The sequence below is a fragment of the Dromiciops gliroides genome, chromosome 5 (genome assembly GCF_019393635.1).
Source record: "Dromiciops gliroides isolate mDroGli1 chromosome 5, mDroGli1.pri, whole genome shotgun sequence".
In the NCBI taxonomy this organism is placed as follows: Eukaryota; Metazoa; Chordata; class Mammalia; order Microbiotheria; family Microbiotheriidae; genus Dromiciops; species Dromiciops gliroides.
Window position 1 is genome coordinate 277,712,748 of NC_057865.1, and position 20,084 is coordinate 277,732,831.

The 20,084-nt window shown below is 41.2% G+C and overlaps 1 protein-coding gene across 3 annotated transcripts in view; it reads left to right on the plus strand.

The window, feature by feature from the left end:
• Positions 1-20,084, plus strand: part of ANO4 (anoctamin 4) — a 444,684-nt gene that overhangs the window by 90,081 nt on the left and 334,519 nt on the right. Inside the window, exon 1 of one of the 3 annotated variants that reach the window (XM_043969147.1) lies at positions 19,507-19,940. The exons of the other annotated variants lie outside the window; for them this stretch is intronic. The gene's annotated coding sequence lies outside the window, so the exon portion shown is untranslated. Of the gene's footprint in view, positions 1-19,506; positions 19,941-20,084 lie in introns of those variants that run through there. 3 annotated transcript variants of the gene reach the window in all.

Below are 20,084 nucleotides of genomic sequence, written 5' to 3' on the forward strand. Positions count from 1 at the left end.
ATATCATCCTTTCATGTTCAGTTCAGCCCTGTCTTCTGTGAATTTCCTACTGAGATATTTCTTATGATTTCAAAGTATTATCTTCCCATGTAGGAACATAAACAGTTTGATCTTTTAATATCCCTCATGAAGTCTTTATCCTGTTTACCTTTTTATGCTTCTCCAGAATCCTGTATTTGAAAGTGAAATTTTCTATTCAGTTCAGGTCTTTTCATCACAAATGCTTGAAAGACCTCTTTCTCATTGAAATCCCATTTTTGCCTCTGAAAAATTATACTCAGTTTTGCTGGGTACATGATTTTTGGCTGAAGTCCCAGTTCCTTTGCCCTCTGGAATATTATATTCCATGCCCTTCGGTCCTTTAATGTAGAAGCTGCTAGATGTTGCTTTATCCTTATTGGAGCTCCACAGTATTTGAATTCCTTTTTCCTAGCTGCTTTTGCAGTATTTTCTCCTTGACCTGGGAGTTCTGGAATATGGCTATAATATTCCTGGAGGTTTTCCTTTTGGGATCTCTTTCAGGAGGTGATCAGTGGATTCTTTCAATTTCTATTTTAGCTTCTGTTTCTAGAATATCAGGGCAATTTTCCCTCACAATCTCTTGGAGAATGGTGTCTAAGCTTTTGTTTTGGTCATGGTTTTCAGGTAGTCCAATGATTTTCAAATTATCTCTCCTAGATTTATTTTCTAGGTCAGCTGTTTTTCCAAGGAGATATTTCACATTGCCCTCTATTTTTTCATTCAATTGGATTTGCTTTACTGTGTCTTGGTTTCTCATAAGGTCACTAGCTTCCATTCGTTCAATCTTAATTCTTAGGCAGTTATTTTCATCAGACAGTTTTTAAATCTCCTTTTCCATTTGGCTTTTCAAACTGTTGACTTTTTTCTCACGACTCTCCTGCATTGCTCTCATTTCCCTTTCCATTCTTTCCTCCTTTTCTCTGCCTCTTCTTTCTATTTCTCCTACTTCCTCTTCAAAGTCCCTTTTGAGAGCTTCCATGGCCTGAGACCAGTTCATATTTTTCTTGGAAGCTTTGGATGTTGGAGCTTTGACCCTGTTATTATCTTCTTCTTCTGAGGTTGTATTGTGGTCTACCTTACCCCCAAAGAAGTTTTCGATGGTCTTCTGCTTTCTCTGCCTGCTCATCCTGGCTTACAATTTCTTGGCTTTTAACTCCTACTTAAAGTGTGGTGCTGCTTCCAGGACACACTGTTCAAGCTACAGTGTGGCCCGGGGGATGGTTGGGCTTCTTCTCAGCCTGCCTGGCCTCAAGTTCATTTGATTTTAAACTCTCCGCTGGGGGGGGGGGGGAGGGGCTGCTTCTTGGCTCCACTCGTGTTCTCAGCTTCAGAGGGTCCCAGGTGTTTTGGGTTGAGAGGGGGCAGGCTTTAATCTCACCTGGCCTGTTCTCAGGTCCAGAGATAACCTCAGGCCTACTTTACTAAGCAACCAACCTGCAAAGCTTTCTGTGGTGTGATTCTCAGCTACCGATGAGACTGCTCCCCTCCCCCACCTGGGTCTCCTGCCACTCAGGATTTCTTCCTGGTTCCCCACTGGGGTGGGACAGTCAATCCTTCCTCCCAGTCCACTGGTACCCCTGCACTTACCCCCCCAGGCCAGCTGTTCAGTCTGACCAGCTGCTTGGTTCCAGAAGACACTGGGGCTGCAGCGATTCAGAGGCACTGGGGCAAATTCCTCTGGTGGGTGTCTGGTGCGTCGGCCCGATCGTGGGGTTAGGCTTTATTCGTGGCCCAGCACGGCCCTCTGAAATCTATCTATAGTTGGAGAAAACTCTCAGCCCGTATTTTTGTGTGTTTTTCTGCCCCAAGGGTTCTTTTATTGCTATTTTTGGAGTTATTGTATCAGGATCCCAGTGGGTTTAATGTCTTTCCTCTGCCATCTTGGCTCCGCCTCCCAATTCCTTCTTGATACAATAAATGCTATTCCATTCTTTACCATATGCCCCACAGCAATGGAACCATTTGATGAGAAAAGTGTCCTTACAGAACAGTGGAGATTCTGCTAAAACTCTGGAACATCATCTCCATTCAGGCTGAGCTTTTGATACCTCTCATCCTTCAATCCAACCAATTCCCAAGGATGACCATTATGCTCCCATAAAAGGAAATCACCATAGCCTGAAGAATATAACTTCTGTCCTTACAAATAGGTTGGAACCACATGGGTGTATGAATACTGGTGCCATCTGCCTCACAGGGTCATTGTGAGGAAAGTTCTTCACACATCTTGAAATCCCATACAAATGTGAACTATTATTATAACTCTGCTGCTTATAGCTGTGTGACTTGGGGCAGACACAAAATCACAGAATTTGAGTTGGAAAGGTCCTCAGTGGGCTTTGGGTCCAACTCATATACCAAAGATAGAGCATTCCAATTGGAAAGACTTTTGAAGGTGCCTGCCTGATACCTGTGTGACCCTGGGCAAGCTTCATTTCTCTTATCTGTAAAATGGACTAGTTGGACTTGATGTCTTCTTCTTCTTCTTCTTTTTTTTTTTTTTTAGTGAGGCAATTGGGGTTAAGTGACTTGCCCAGGGTCACACAGCTAGTAAGTGTTAAGTGTCTGAGGCTGCATTTGAACTCAGGTACTCCTGAATCCAGGGCCGGTGCTCTATCCACTGTGCCACCTAGCTGCCCCAGACTTGATGTCTTCTAATCACTCCCAGCTATAAATCTAACATAGGAACTTTATATTCCATGACCCAGTTCCTTGCTTTTTGTTTCATTCCCATTAGAGAAGTAAAACAGATTCTCTTGAATAATCTTAGCCTCCAGGTAGATCCTAGGTTTGCTAAGAGAAGGCGCCTCCTAGGTTATCTAGTCCAACCTCCTTAGCAGGCAGAGAAGCAAACTGAGGGGCAGAGAGGGGAATGGTTTGGACAAGGAGTGAGAGATCATTTCATTGATCCTGAGCCTACTCTTTTTTTTTTAGCCAAACCTCTTCTGAGACTTTTTTCTATGGTAAATCAATGGGCAGTACTTTTTAGAAGTAAGAGTGATGAAATATATGTCTTTCCAAAAAAGACCAGGAGTAAAACAAGGATGTCCATTATTGGCACCATTAATTGATCTAGTTCTAGAAATGCTAGCTATAGCAAGGAGATGATAAAAAGTAATGGAGAGGAGGCAGCTAGGTGGCACAGTGGATAAATCACCAGCCCTGGGTTCAGGAAGACCTGAGTTCAAATGTGATCTCAGACACTTGACACTTGCTAGTTGTGTGACCCTGGGCAAATCAGTTAACTCCCATGGCCCCACCAAAAAAAATTTTAAAAGTAAAAAAAAAAAAAGTAATGGAGAGAGACTACTATGCTTAAAAAAAACCACATGCTTCTTGTTTGATCCTGATGTGGGATGGAATTAGGGTCAAATTGATTGTGAGTCATCCCAAAAGGATTACAAGACTCAGTTTCCCAAGTTTTATTGCAATAGTGTGAGTGACCACAGGGAGAGAACCAGAAAAGTGGAAAGGTATCTCTTGAATAGGGAAAGAAAAGACAGTTATATTTATAGTATGGATAAATTGATTATCAGTATCATTATAAAAAAAATAATCTCTACCTTAGGGAGGTACAGGGGAGGGCTTATCTTAATTTGGAGTTCCTGGGGTCCTAAGCCAACCCCCAAGGCTAGACCTTTTTCCGTGGAGGTGTGTTTTGGGGGGTTACCCATCCTAAGGTGAATCTGGGGATAAATTTGGCCTTTACTGCGCATGTTTCTTTCTGGTTCCCATGCTTAGTTTCAAAACATCTTCATTTATCATTTATTCTTAGTTTGAATTTCTATAGCCTGTCAATGTATCATTGTTATATTCTTAGGCCTTCATGGCCTAGCTCCCTCTGTTCCCTTTATGGGTACTGATTACTGTAGGTAAGAGAACTTAGCATCCTGACTTATAAATTACCCATTAACTAAGGTCTGAACCCCTCTTAGAGCTCATATCTGAATTAGAGCTTGGGCCTTAAGTTTTTCTGTTAACCCCTTTTTTGCCTCCTACATCAATCCTACTTCCTTTTGTAATGGGAAGTAATAGAAGGAGGGAAGGAAGGATATAGATTTAGAGATGGAAAGGATCTTTATGGTCATCTCTTTCATCCAGATCCTCCAGTTTACTTTTGAGGAAATTGGAGCCCAGAGAGGAGGGGTAATGATTTGCCCAAGATTAAACACATACCAAGGGGCAGAAACCAGAATTTGAAGCCATATCTTCTGACTCCAAATATGGTACTCTTTCCATTGTGTCACACCAGGAGAAAATAAGTCCATTTTCATGTTTATGGTAAAATTATCAATGTGGGTAGCCAAGGTTCACCTCCATGGCAAAGGACATGAACAAAGGTTCAGCCTTCAAATATAGCACTTGCAAAATATAAATATGCGTACCATTACATTAAATATTCCAGGGTTGGACTTCAAGCATGCTGAGGTATGAAGGCATGACATGAACTGTGTGATTCTTCTTGATGGCTATATAAATGTACATTGGCCAACATCATATATGCAAATGTATGCATTTGGGGGTATTTTCTATTGCTCTTTCCTTCTAAAAAAAGTTCCCTAAGCCTCTCATTTATTAAAATATGACAGGTATTCAAGAGAATTGTAATTCATAAAAGTCTTCAAGGAAAGTTGGATGCCTTCTTTTCAATACTGGAAAAGATTCCTTTAAAAAAAAAAAAGAAAAAAACAGTGTCTGGAAAGGTACAGGCTATCCATTCTGTGGCCTACTTTGGTTCACTGAAATCTCTTCGTCATAGTCCTTTAAAACTCTCCTTTCTGTTTTTTCCTCCCAGGTCAAATAGAAGAATACACAAATGATTACAACGAAATTGGGGTGGGCGTGGGAAAGGGGGGAATGTATAAAAATCACTCTCATCTGCCAACTTACCTATTGAATTGATTTAGTTGTTTTTGTTTTTTTTTCACTTTTTGGAGCAGACTTATTTCATTGATGTGAAGGATTTTTGATGAAGAAATTCCCCATACCAATGCAGGCCAGTTGGTTCTCTGCAAAAAAGAATCGATTTTCTGGGTGCTTTAGGGGTTAAGTGACATGTAGGGTCAGTGTGTTTCAGGGTTGGGACTTGAACCCAGGTCTTTTTTACTCAAGAGGTTCTTTGTTCCCTTACGCACATTACCTCTCTCTAGGAGATGTGAGTCAGCATGAGTAGTGGGTAGGATGCTGGCATTGGAGTCAAGAAGATCTGGGTTCACATTCTGACTCCCCAGCCTTTGTGACTCGGGGGAAATGACTTCTTTGGGGCTCAGTTTCCTCATCTTTAAAACAAGATGGTGGGACTAGATGGCTTCTCTGGTTCCTTCCAGCTCCAGACCTAGGAATTGATGACCTCATCCTGTGAGCTTGGCTAGGTTGTTGCCCTTTCTGGCCTCAGTTTTCGTAACTGTAAAATGAGAGGGTTGGACTGGCTGACCTTGAAGGGCCCTTCCAACTCTGAATTTATAAACTTTTCAGCCTATGATGCCTGTGTCCCTTTAAAACTCCAAATCTGTCTTCCTGAGGCTTCCTAGAGGAGGGAGTATGTGCATTCAAATAATGGATTCTTGCCTTGTTTTCCTTCCAGGATCACCTGCCCTGACATTTCTTCCATGAAGCCTCTCCTTAACCCTCTCCTGCCCCCAAATTCTCTTATCTCTTTGATTTTCCTTCTATAAAACTTAGGAAAAGGTCACATCATCCGAATAGAATGAGCTCTTTGAGGTTAGGAGCTGGCTCATTTGTGTCTTAGACTCCCCAGCACCAAGAGGAAGGGGGTGAAGTGCATAGATAGCTGAGTTTAAGTCTTGTCTCTGGTGCTCACAGCAGGCCCCTCTTAACTTCACAGTGCTCTGGGCAACTCTTCATGGCTATAAGTGGCAGGTTGAAGGAATTCCTTATTTGAGTTCCCTGTATCAACGAAGTCCCCTGTGCCTATAACAGTGCCTGGCATATGTGGAGGGGGGAAAGATAAAACAGTGATTTTATTGGTGTAAGGACCTCCCAGTACCAATGCAAGTCAAGTCTTGTTCTCCAGCTTATAGTTTTAGAGTACCTGGAGCCAGGAGAGGCTCAGTGACTTGCCCGGAGTTACATAGCCACTATTTATCAGAAACTGGACTTGATTCTTAACAGTGGGACAGTGGATAGAGCTCTGGGCCTGGTATCAGGAGGACCAGAGTTCAAATGCAGCTTTAGACACTTTCTAGCTGTTTGACCCTGGGCGAGTCATTTAAACTTCTCTTTGCCTCATTTTCCTTATCTATAAAATAGGGATAATGATAGCACCTTTCTCTCAGGGTTGTCATGAGGATCAAATGAGATAATACATGTAAAGCACTTAGCACAGTGCCTGGCATGTAGTAGTCATTATATGTGTTAGCTATTATTAGTGTCCTCCTCTTTCTCCTCCTCCTCCTTCATCCATCCATCCACCCTCCATCCTCCCATCATCATCATTGACCCTAACACTCTACTCCCCTACACTTCCTTTCTGCATCAAACTTAGTAGGTACTAAATAAATGTAGACTGAGTTGAGTTTAAAAGCATGATTTCACATGTATAATTGATATATTGCTAGCCTTCTCAGCGGGTGGGAAAGTGGCTGGAGGGAAGGAGAAAATTTGGAACTCAAAATTTTTAAAAAGAATATTAAATATAAATCACAATTTTTTAAAAAAGTTAAACTAATAAAGTTTTCACCTATTAGGCTACTGTAGGAAAGAAAAGGAATAATCACTCCCTTTTCTGGCCCCCACTCTTGGAATGTGTATACTGCTGCTTTTGTGCAGACATTATCTTTCTCCTCTCTCTGGAACATGGCATACTTTCTAGTCATTGTTTTCCATTTTGCCCTTGTAGAGAGATGTCTTGGCATGTGAACACAGAGTAAAGAAGCAATGGAGATGGCAGGATGACTCTCCAGTCTAGCCTCTAACCAGTAATTGGGTTTAATAGGCACCTGCCAAATGGTGGAAGCCCCAGATGCAGTTTTATCCCCTTTATAAATCAGTATCTCTATCATTCATGTATCTTCTGAAACACTAATCAGTATTCAGATTTACCAGTGATTCTCTTTGTCTAATGTACTAAGACCAGTTATTCTTCTTGTATTTTGGAACTCTCTATTTACAAATAATGAAGTATCAAAGTAAAAAGTAGTTGTGATTGATCATATTTTATTAGACTAACTCAGGATTAACATACTAGTTAGGCAGCTAATTAGTTGTACAATGGATAGAGCACTGGACCTGAATTTAGGAAGACCTCAGTTCAAATTTAGCCTCAGACACTGTATGACCTTGGAAGGTCACAGAACCTCTCCCTGCCTTAGTTACTGCATCTTTAAAATCAGGATAATAATAGCACCTACCTTGGGGTCATGTGAGGACTAAATGAGAAAATCTATGTAAAGCACTTTGTAAACCTTAAAGTGCTACATAAATGTGAGCAATTATTATTATTATAGTTAAATCAGAAATTATGAACAAAACTTTGGACCAGTTGTTTTCCATCTTGGGCATTGAGAGGCCTTCTCAGAGAGAAAAGTTCCAAAAGCCCTAGTTTGTTTCTGCATACTCTTCCTCTACACCATTCTCCAAAGTACCTTGCTCACAGCCTCTCCTTTTGCATCCCCAATGACTGGTGAAACTGAAAATGATCCCTCCTTCCATCTTGCCACTCTGTGTTCAGTTGAAACTCACATGCCCAGTCTACTGATTCACCCATACTCCTCTTCTCTTTTACTGGGGGCCCCAGGGAAGAGTAGAGCAATATGGTCCCTTTGAAATTCATAGCCCCTCTTCCTTCCAGAGGTCATGAGAAGCTCAAGGATTCCATTTGTCTATGTCCCAGGGGCTCCATATTCTGTGAGAACTCACATTGATAGAGCCCTTTAAATTTTTACAAAGTGTTTTGTGTACATTATGTCATTTTTTCTCTCAGCAGCACTGTAAGATAAGAGCTATTATTATCTCCTTTTTACAGATTAAGAAATTTAAATCCAGAGAGGTCAAGGCTTTCTTAGGAGCACAAATAGTAGGTGTCTGAGGTCCTGTTTGAACCCACATCTGCCTTACTTCAAGTATGGCACTCTATCTGTATGCCACAATGGCTCTCAATATGAACGTGCTTTCTTTTAACTCTTTGATTAAATGAGATACTTGTAAAGTTCTTAGCGCAATCCTTGGCACATAGTAAGTGTTTGGTAAATGCTTGTTCCCTCTCCACCCCCACCTCTATTTGGGAAGCAGTGTAACTAAGCTCCTTCTTGTGGGTGGGGGTGGTGATGCTGGCAGCTACTCTGCTAGGGAAAAGAATCAAAAGTGATATGACCTCAACTCTTTTTGGAGCTTCTCTGTGGTAGCAGCCCCTACCTGGGCACAGAATGGGAGAAAATGGTAATTACTAGTTAAGTGTGATGGACACCAATTAAATGGTATCGGGGACACCAATTTAATCTCTTTGTGTAATTCTGATATTTCTTTTTTTTCCTTCCATTAATGAGTCAATAAATATTAAGTGCCTGCTATATGCCAGGCTCTTTCCTAAGTACTGTAAATACAAAGAAAGGCAAAAGACATTCCCTACTCCCAAAGAACTCATTTTCTAGTAAGGGAGAAAACACATGTAAATATCTATGTTGTTCAGTCATTTCAGTTTTATATGACTCTTCATGACTCCATGAACTTCTGCTGATGGGATTTTCTTGACGGGGATACTGAAGTGCTTTGCCATTTCCTTCTCCAGTGGCAAACAGAGGTTAAGTGCCTTTCCCAGGGTCATACAACTAGGGTAACCTCTGAAGGTCTCTAGTTTCTGAGGCTGGATTTGAACTTACTTCTTCCTGATTCCAAGCCCAGTGCCTCTATCTCCTGTGCTATCTAGTTGCCCCTAAGTACAAAATCTATGTACAAACACTCTATAGACAGGTAAAATAGAAAATCAGCAGAGGGAGAGCACCAGAATTAAGGAAGTTTGGGAAAGGCTTGTGGTAGAAGCGGGGATATTAGCTGAGACTTGATGGAAGCCACAGAATCTAGGAAGTAGAAATGAGAGTCTTCTGGGTGTGTGGAACAGCCAGTGAAAGGGAGCCTGGAGATAGAAGATCTTGGGTGAGGAATAGCAAGGAGGCCAGTGTCACTGGATTGCAGGGTCTGAGAGAAGGGGTAAGGTCTAAGAAGACTAGATAAGTGGAGCGAGGCGGGTTATAAAGTGTTTGAAGGCCAGAGGATTTTGTATTTGATCCTAAAAGTGACTGGTAATTGCTAGAGTTCTTGAATGGGAGTGGGGTGGTGACATGGTCAGCCATGTGCTTGAGGAAGATCACCTTGACAGCTGAGTAGAGGATGGACTGGAGTGGGGAGAGACTTGAGGCAGGAATCAGTACCATTGTGTCTATAGTGTTAGTCAACATGAGAAGTTAATTTGGAACAATTCCTTGTCTCCAAAGTTCTCCAATTAGTCAAGAGAATTGATGAGTACCAGAGGATGAACTTTTATGGAAAGTCTCAGAGTCATAAGGAAAGGTTTTAGATAGTGGGGAAGACTCATCACATTGAAAAGTCAGTTGGAACAAATTGTGGTCTCCCTTATCAGAGCATAGGAAGGCAGCCTGGTGGATTGAAAGTCTGAAAACCTGGATTCACATCTTGGTTCTATCACTTACTGCATGTGGACAAGTCACTTATTCTCTCTGGCCCTCAGTTTCTTTATCTGTAAAAGGAAGTGGTTGGACCAGGTAACCTCTGAAGGTCTCTAAAACTATGAACCTAGAATTATTCTGTTCCACAACAAGCAATTATTAAGTGCCTTCTATGTGGCAGGCACTGTAATAGGCTCAGGGAATACAAAGGTTTTAACTAAATAATCCCTGTCCTCAAGGAGCTTCAATTCTACTGGGACTTTGGTGAGCAAGGTCATAAATGGCATGTAAAACAATGTTTTGGGGGACCTAGCCTGCAATTTTATCAGTAGCAAGAACTCCCAGTGAGGAAATATATGCTATCAATACAGATCAGCACTGGCTCTTCAATCTAGAGTCTGAGTGTTTGGGGGGGGGGGCCTAAAAAGTAAAGTGATATACCCAGGGCTATAAGACTATATAGGGGACCATATAGGGCATACCCACTACCTTGTTGCACTTGATTGGCATACAAAATGAATGCTAAATAATTTCAGGTAGTAGGCTATAGGGAGCACTAATGAGCAAGAAAAATCAGAAAAGGCCATGAGAAATGAATTTTAAAGATTCAAGGGATGTGGGGAAGATTTATATGAAAAGAAGCTGAACTAGAGCCACAATTTACAACTGATTTTGACAGTGGAAAGGAGAACCATGCTGAAAGACACTGAAATTCTACCCAATGGGGCAATGGAGACTCAAGGGGATTGACAGTGAAGCACAGCTCTAGAGAAGGCATAACTGAAGTGAAAACCATCATGTATGGCCAACATGGCTCTTTGGAGAAAGTGCCAAACTCAGGAAGACCCAAGTTCAAATACTGCGTCAGACACTTACTGGTTGGTTGGGCAAGTCACTTAACCTCTGTCTTCTTCAGTTCCCTCCATTTTAAAATGAAGACAATAATAACACCTCCATCCTGTTGTGAGATGATTATAAGGTGTTTACTGTGGTATCTGGTGCATAGTGGTCATAGTAGTCATTTAATAAATGCTTCTTCCCTTCTTCTTCCTTTAAAACCTACTTCTTAACAAGGGGGTCTATTTAAGGGAAGGAAATAGGAAGGTAGCTGGTGGCAAATACAAGCCATGTTAAAACTGAGCAAAAAACTCCCAACCCTAATAGCATCAATAAAACATTTTTTTTCAGTGAGACAATTATAGCTTATCTCAGTATGTGAGGTGAGATAGATACATGGCTTAGATATAAAAGGTCACAGCATAAACCAATTAAAAGAGCAAAGAAGAAATTATATTTTAGATCTAGGAATAGGGGAAGAGTTCATGAGCAAAGGAGGGAGAGAGAGGATAACGAGATAAAAATGGGCAATTTTGATTACACTAAACTGAAAAGTTTTTACATTAACAAAACTAATAAAAAATAAAAGTGAGCCAGTTGAACATGAATTGTCTCCCTTTTGCCCCTCCTCAAGTGTAAGCATCTTTTTTTTCATCTTGAGCAAATCCTAATTTAGCTGAGGTTTTTGTTTTGTTTTTTAAAAAGAGGGGGCAGCTAGGTAGTGAAGTGTTGACCTTAGTCCAGTGGAGAAGGAAATGGCAAACCACTCTGGTATTTTTGCCAAGAAAACCCCATGGACACTAATGGAATTCTATGTTCTACAGAGTCATGAAGAGTCAGACACAACTGAATGACTGAACAACAGCAACAACAGTACAGTTTACTCCCAGGTTTATACACCCAGGGCTAATTTGCCTCCTTAGCTCCAGGCTAGTATCACCAATTGGATGTCCCATATGCATCTCAAACCCAAATGTCCAAAATGAAGTTCACTATTTTTTTTTCCCAAGCCTCCTCCTCTTTGAAACTCCCTTATTTCTGTTGAGGACAACCACCATCCTGCTAGTCACCTGGGGCTGCAACCTAGGAGTCATTCTCAGCTCTTTACTCTAACTTCACATATAAATCCTTGGTCACGTATAGTGGATTCCACTTCCAGAACATCTCTCATATCCATTCCTTTCTCTTTATTTCCCTGGAAAATGCCCTAGCTCAGACCATCATCACTTCTTGTCTAGATGGTTGCAATAGCTTCTTAATTGGATTCCCTGACTTGAATTTCTCCCCTCTCTAATCCTTCTGCATGGTTGTGAAATAAGGGATGAATCTGACCATGTCACTCACCTGCTCAAGAATTTTCAGTGGCTCCCTTTTTTCATTGAGGACAAAAGAGATTCCTTTATTTTATTTTACTTTTTTTTGGCTGCAGGCCACATTAATCTTCTCCCTACACTGTGTTTCAGTAGACCAGCTTACTCAGTGTTCCCTAAAGAGGTTGTTTTTACTTTTGCTTCCCTGCCTTTCACAGACTGTCCAACAGGCTTGGAATATATTCCTTCATCTCTGCCTTTAAAAAGGACTGAAAACTCTTCCAGCACCATTTAAATTTCCGTGCCCTGGGAAGGAGTCCTATCTCCCTAAAACTAGTTTCATCTAAGTAAGAGAGGTAGAATTTGAATCCAGAACTTGGCAGACTTTAGGTCCACCCCTCTTTCTACTACATCCTTCATGCTACCTCTCATGACTATAAGACCACCCAAATATTTACCAGTGTCAGTAAAGATTAGGAGAGATGATGAAGAGATAATCTGACTATAACCCCAAGATTGCTTCATGATTCATCTCAACTACCACCTCCTATACGAGGTCTCTCCTAATCTCCCTTCTTCCTCCACTTGTCAGTGCCCTCTGCCTGCAAACTACCTTGTATGCATTCAAATATATATGCTTATATAGAAATGTGAATATGTACAAAATATATGCATATATACCACATATAGCATACATATATGTAGTTTTGTTGTTCAGTCATGTCTAACTTTTCTAGACCCCATATGGGGTTTTCTTGGTAAAAATAGTGGTTTGTCATTTCCTTTTCCAGTAGATTAAGGTAATCAGAAGTTAAATGACTTGCCCAATGTCATACAGCTGGTAAGTGCCTGTGGCTGGATTAGAACTCAGGTCTTCCTGACTCCAGGCCCAACACTCTATCCACTGCACATCTACTTGCTTCCTCATATATGGGGTACCTATACTATATAGTATATATTGCATAGTATACTACATTTATATACTTGCACACATAGCTGTACATATACATACATACACTGTATAGTATAGTATAATTATAGCTCCTACCTCTCAGATTTTTGTGAGGTTAAAATAAAACAATATTTGTAAAGTAGATCAATGCTAGATACTATGGTGTCAACGATTATTTGTGATATTGAGGTCAGCTCTCTATCCACTGTGGCATACAGCTTTTCATGTAGAAGCACTGGATGATGGTCAAATACAGTATTTGTATGTGTGTATGCATATATGTGTATACATATATATGCATATATGCTATGTATGTATATAAACAATATATTGTGTGTATATACTTAGACACATTTGTCTTACATATATATACCTGTTTTATCATCACATCAATGGGGTATTATTATCCCCATTTTACACACAAAGAAACCGAGGCAGAGGCTAAGTGACTTTCCCAGGGTCACAAAGCTACTGTATTTGAACTTTTTTTGATTCCAAGTCCAGAGCTCTCCCCACTCTACCATTCAGCCATCTTTGGTTGAAGATCTGCACTTAAATGGTGCCTTTGCCACCTCCTGTCTCTGTGATCATGAGCATGTCCCATAATGTTTCTGTATTCTAGGTCACTCTTTAAGGCTCTAAGTTTCAGAGATGTTGACCTGCACTACAAGAGGGAGTGTCCTCAACTGGGAGTTCCCAGTATCCATGAAAGCATAAGGGCCTTCCTGCTGCTTAATCTCTGTATAGTTTGTTTCTGCCCAGTGCAATGTTTGCTTCTTGAACCTTTTCATACAAACATAGAAATCTTTGTATTCCCTGATACCTAATGCAATACTTGGCACATAGTACAGCCTTATGCTTGTTGCCTGAATATGTGACCCATGTTGCTATAATCTTTTCCTAGGTGGTATTATAATTTATTTAAGGTGATGTTAACTATCACAAAATCATGATTGGTGCATGGTGATAATGTACTAGACACCATATTAAGTGTATGTATTAACCAAGGATGGAGAGCCTACTTTGGACAAACTCCAGGCCTGCATTTCCAGCTTCCTCTTAGACATTTTGAACTAGATGTCCTATAGGTATTTCAAATTCAACATGACCAAAACAGAATTGGGTATCTTTTCCTCCAAGATCAACCCCTCTCCCTCCAGTCTCCCAGGTTCACAATTGCTATAACCCTGTAAACTCTACCCTCTCACTTAGTTTCTCCATTTGGTCACCCAATCTTGTTTTCTATATTCTCACCACCTCCCCTGTATGTCCCTTTCTCTCTACTCATACAGATACAGCCACCTTCCTGGTTCAGGCCCTCATCACCTGTACTATTGCAGTAGCCTTCTAGTCAGTCAGACCTCCTTTCATCATCTCTTCCCATTGCCAGCCGTTCTCCATGTATATGTCACAGTCATTTTCCTAAAGCACAGGGTTGATCCAATCGTCCCCCTGCTTGATACACTTTAGTGCTTCCCTATTACCTTTAGGACAAATATGAAGTTTTCTGTTGGAAATTTAATGCTCTTTACAAACTAGCCCCTTCTTAATTTTCCACTCTATTCATGTTGCCCTTCCTTCTTTTCCTCATTCTTTCCTCCTCTTCCTCCTTTTACCCTCTCTTTTCCTTCTTACCATGTCCCCAATCTTTCCCTATCCTTTCCCTTTATGTTTCCTCTTCTCCTCTCCTTTTTTCCATTCCATTTCCCCACCCTTTCCATTTCTCCTTCCTCTTTTCCAAGACAAGAGGGCCATATTTATATTCTACCACTGATCCCCTGTCTGACCTCAGGCAATTCATTTTAACTCGAATAGGTGATTGAAGTAGTTGACTCTGAAGATCCCTTTCTTTCTTGCCTACCATGTATATGACATAGTAGTAGATGTTAAGGGACATGCAGGGTAATAGATAGGAGAAGCAAATAAGTGTTCACATAGCACCAACTATGTAGCAAGCACAGCGCAAAGCACTTGACAGATATCATCTCAATGTTTTGAGGTAGGTGCTCTTATATCTCCATTTTACAGTTAAGGAAACTGAGGAAAACAGAGGTTAAGTGACTTGGCCAGCATCATGCAGCTAGTAAGTGAGGTTGGATTTGAACTCTAGTCATACTGATTCCAGTTCCGGTACTCTCTCCACAGCACCACCCTAGCTGTCTCAACATACAGAGGTTCCTGCCCTCAAGGACTTTATCACCTACTATTATCTTCTGGCCCCAGAATAATTGTGGTGAGGAAGAGAAAAAAACCCTTCACTCCATCCGAGATCTTCTGGATCTCCTTTCCTTGGTTAGATCTGGGAGGGCTCTGCTGGCAGCTGAGCCTGAGTACAAGATTACCCAGCAGGCTTGGCTGCTGTGACTGTACATTTTCCATGCTTTGGCTTTCATTTATTTTGGACGATTATCACACATTTGAAAGATCGCCTACTAAGCACTTTGGAGTAATTATCTCCAGTCAGTGACCTTCGGGGCATCAGCATTAGGAGACTCTGGTACAGTCTACAGCTCAGGGCTCCTGCTGAATTCCAGAGAGAAATCTCAAATTTGAATAGACTTTCAAAGGGACCATATTGTAGCCATTTGCATTAGATCCCACACTTTTCTGGATTACTGTTTTCCTCCCACTTCTCTTGTAATTGAGGATCACTCATCCTGGCTTTAAAATTAATTGTAGGAGTGGGGAGGGGGGAAGAGAAGGAGGTGGAGAGACTAAACCTGCAAATGCAAATTATCTGAGTCTTTAAATGACAAGCTCAAATCCAGATCTACAGTATAAGAGGATTATACTTAATCTCTATGGTAAAATAAAGTTTCTGACTTAACTGGGACAAAATATGCATTTTGCTTTTTTTTTTTAATTGAAAAATTTTCTGTTAACGGGCATTTGTTTTCTTATTACCCAGCCCTCCTCCCATTGAAAAAAAAGAAAGAAAAACAAAATCTTCCTAAGAATTTTTCTCTGTAAATATATTTACCAAAGAATCATGGCTCTAGAACTGAAGCACAGCTCAGAAACCATTTCCTCATTTTAGAGATGAGGAAACCTGGGCAGGGGCAAATGTCCAAGGCAGGGTTTGAACCCAGAGCTTTTGACTACGAGCCAATGTTCTTTCCTCCAGATGTCTGTCCTACTAATGGTCTGGGTCAGAAAAACATTTCATTCATTCATTTGTCTTGAGGAAGTTTTTGCTAAAAGAAAGACAGCTCTGCTCCTGGAATTCAGAAAATCTATGTTCATAGGAAGAAAAGAGTCTAACAAGAAATGATGTATATCCCCAGGCATGGGGAAGGGAGGGGGCTTGCTATCAATCAGTCAAGCAAGCATTTGTTAAGTGCTCAGCATGTGTCAGGCACTGGGGACCCCAGAGACCAAAATGAAGCACTTTACTAGACCATCTAGGGAAACAGAAATAGGAAAATGGTTACTTAATAGGTTAGTTTGGCTGGAATGGAGCAAATGTGTAAGAGTTCAGTGAAATAATGTTGGAAAGGTACATCCTAGCCCAACAAGAGAAGACCTTGGATGCCGGGGATACAGAGTTCGCTTTTTATCTATTTTATCCTGCTGTTTTTCACTAAGGATCAGTTCCTTAAAAATAATTCTCTTTATGGTCATGCTTCACTTCATATTCTCTCTCTTCCCCCTCTCCCTCCCTCTCTCCCTTCCTCTCCTCCTTCTCTCTCTCTCTCTCTCTCTCTCTCTCTCTCTCTCTCTCTCTCTCTCTCTCTCTCTCTCTCTCTCTCTTTTTGGTGAGGCAGTTGGGGTTAAGTGACTTGCCCAGGGTCACACAGCTAGTAAGTGTCAAGTGTCTGAGGCTAGATTTGAACTCAGGTCCTCCTGACTCTAGGGCCGGTGCTCTATCCACTGCGCCACCTAGCTGCCCCTCCTCTCTTTTTTCTCAAAAAACAAACATTGAATTATGGAGTTCTGGTCAGATTATCTCTTCATCATCTCTCCTAATCTTTATTGGTACTAGTAAATATTTGGGTTCATCTTATAGTCATGAGAGGCAACACAATGTAATAGAAAGAGGGCTGGACCTAAAGTCTGCAAAATTCTGGTTTCAAATTCTACCTCTGTTACTGAGATGAAACTAGTATTAGGGAGATGGGGCTCTTGCCCAGGGCCCTGAAATTTAGATGGTGTTGGAAGAGTTTTCGGTCCTTCAGCAATATAGAAACAATTTAATTTAATACCCAGAAAGCAAAAGTAATTAATGAAAATAGAGAAGTATCATGTGGTCTGTGCCTAACTGCCTCTTTCCTCTATGTCTCTTTCTTTCATAGAGCTCTTACCTAGGGTGTCTAGCCATTCTCTCTCCTGCACAACAGTTTTCCCATCTGTAGCCTCATGATATACTTCAGGGTTTCTGCCCATAAGGAGAGGGAGATTTTCCCCTCAGTTCTAAGGTGGTTTTGTGCCATTTATTTGTCTTGACTGCTCTGATGCTTATTAGCTGTGTGACCACAGTTGAATCTCATAACCTCTCTAAGCCTCAGTTTCATCATCTGTAAAATAGGAATATTATCAATAATCATTAACTCACAGGTTTGTGTGTCTGTGTAAAGATCAAAAGAAAGGTCCCATGGAAAGAGCTTTGTTAACAATAAGGCATAATAGAAATCACCACTTGATGTTGTTATGAAAATAGTTGACATTTTCCTCTTTCTCTTAAGATGCTAAGTCTTTTAAAATTAAGTTAAATTCAAGCGATTAAATGGAAAATACATTAAGATGGCCTTTCTGGATACCATTAGCAAATCATTTTCCCCCTATGTTTTCTTTGCTATACTATCACATCTTCTATATCTAGGAATGATTTACAAAAAACACTATTAATCTAATTTTTTTTAGCTTTAAAGAGTATACTTTTTAAAAATGCATTTTTATTATGTTGTCCATTTTCTGAAGTAGAGGAAGTTCATTTTAGTACCCTGTAATTTTAGAGGTTGTTGCTTTTTTTTTTTTTAAAGCTTGTGCCTGCTATATTTGCATAATGGTTACAGTGAAAAGACTCTTACTCATTCAGTTCCAATAGATGACCTTCTAAGGTTAATTCAAAGCTATAATGAGTAGTCCTGCTTCCCTCCCCTACATTGGATCTGAGAGCAATGGTAGTTCTCAAGGCCTGGTGTTACCCAGGTAACATTAGAACAATAGAATATATTCTGCTTTTTCAGGGGTCATGGAGTTCACCCCAAAATCAGAGGGTGGGAGAGCATTTTTCATAGAATATTCAAGTTTCTAATATATGAAACCAAGTTCATGAGAACCAGAAGAGGGTCTTGGCACTTCCTTAGGCATTTGACCCTTGTTTTGCATAGGGACACACTACAAGAAGTCAGCTTTAAAAAAACTAACCTTTTAACTTCATTTTATTATAATCATTTTTGATGCAGGGAGTTTTTATGGTCTGATACTGTGACTTTTAGTGGTGAGCTAGTTGCTTCCCTGAAGGCTGGACTTCCATTTAAAGCATTAGCATTTGGCTATACCTTCCCCAGGAAGAAAAAAGAAAAGGTCAGCTTTCAGAGGAATGTAAATGGTAACAAAATATTCAAATGCAATTCAAGTTGGAGGTAAAAGCAGGAGCTAAAATTAAAAATACCTTATAAGTATGGGGAATAGGGGATAAAATTTTTAAGGGACAGCTGCTTCTTTCTTCCGATTCTCACTTTGTACAAAGAAAAGAGAGGGTAGGAGACTGCTAGGTGGTGTAGTGGATAAAGCACCAGCCTTGGAGTCAGAGGACCTGAGTTCGAATCCAACCTCAGACATTTGACATTTACTAACTGTGTAACCCTGGCAAGTCACTTAACCCTCATTGCCCCAAGAAAAGAGGGGGTAAAAATAATTTGTCTCCCTGGGGATGGATGAAAGAAAATGAAGCTCCAAGGTTTAATGCTTTTGTTCTGCTGCATTACAAACACACACACACACACACACACACACACAATTGATTAAGACTAAGAGAGTCAGGCTCTATGGCTTTGGACAAGTTTTTTTCAGCCCAAATTGTTAACCTCTTAAACCAGAATGGTGCTTTTGACTGACTGGGGGTAATGGTATGAAGAAGACCAAATATACTAGTTTCTAACTCAGAGGACTTGAGTTCAAATCCCACCTTTGATGGGTACCAATGTGACCTTATATAAGTAACTTTACATTCCTGGGTGACCTCAGTTTCCTCATCTGTAAAAGGTAAAGGACCTCTAAGGTCCCTTCTGGAACTAAAGCTCTGAACCTATGAGTCATTTCTCCTCTCTGGGCCTCAATTCTCCCAACTGTAAAATGAAGTGACTGCACTAGACGACCTCCAAGGACCCTTCCAGCTCTAGGTCTATGATCTTAAGTGAGCTAGAATGCCAAGAAAGCAGGATACCACTAAGGTTTCAGGGTCCTTTTTGAGCTTGATTCCTTGAAGAGATAATATGGGAATTATGAAAAAGTTGTTGAATGGTTTAAGAGTATGTGGTGGTAGGTTGTGGTGGTTGTTTCTTTTAAAATAATGGCAGAATTAACAGCCACTGTTGGGGAAGTGGAGAGGTTAGGAAGCCAGCTCAGGTTGACTGTACATTGCAAGCAAAGGGATGGATGCACTGCCTCCCACTAAACTCTGTCATCAGCTCCTTGGTCAGTTGTCAGGCTGACACAGCTCAGGGTGTGCCGATTGGCTGCTGGCTGTGGCTCATCTGGAATACTGATGTTGTTTCCCGCTGCCCCTTTGCGCTGGCAAAGCACTCCTTGTCACCCCCTTTCCTCCTCTCCCTCTGCTCTGGGTCCCCCCACCTGACCTGACCCTTGCAACACCCCCCAAGGAGGGAAGTCCCTGATTTGGGTGAGGATGTCCAGCAGCGGCACACAGGAGGTGGGGAGGAGGTCTGAGCAGCCTTAGTGACTGAAGAAATGCACCAGTCTGCTGTAACTCCGGCTCTCTATGTAGGAGTCCTGCTTGAGACTTCTTAAGCTCTCCCAGCACAAACAGCTGCATGCATTGCTGAAGGAAGGCTGTGAGGGAAAGAGGGTTTGTGCCTAGTGGTTGCAGGGGGTTCCCCGCTGTCTGCCTGCTCTTGGCCAGACCTGTGCGGAGGAGGTCCTGGTGGATTTCTTGCTGTTGCAAATCTCCTAAAAGGATCCCTGGTCTCATTCCCTTGGACACTTTCTATTTTTATGGTAAGTGTGATCAGAGCTTGTCTGCCTGCTGCACCGGGGATGCTTTCTTTGCCTAGTTTAGGGGCTTAGTGACCTTCCTTATGTGCCTCCCTCCAATCTAATTGAACGCTGTCCGTGGTTCTGAAAAATACCCGAGGCCATTGA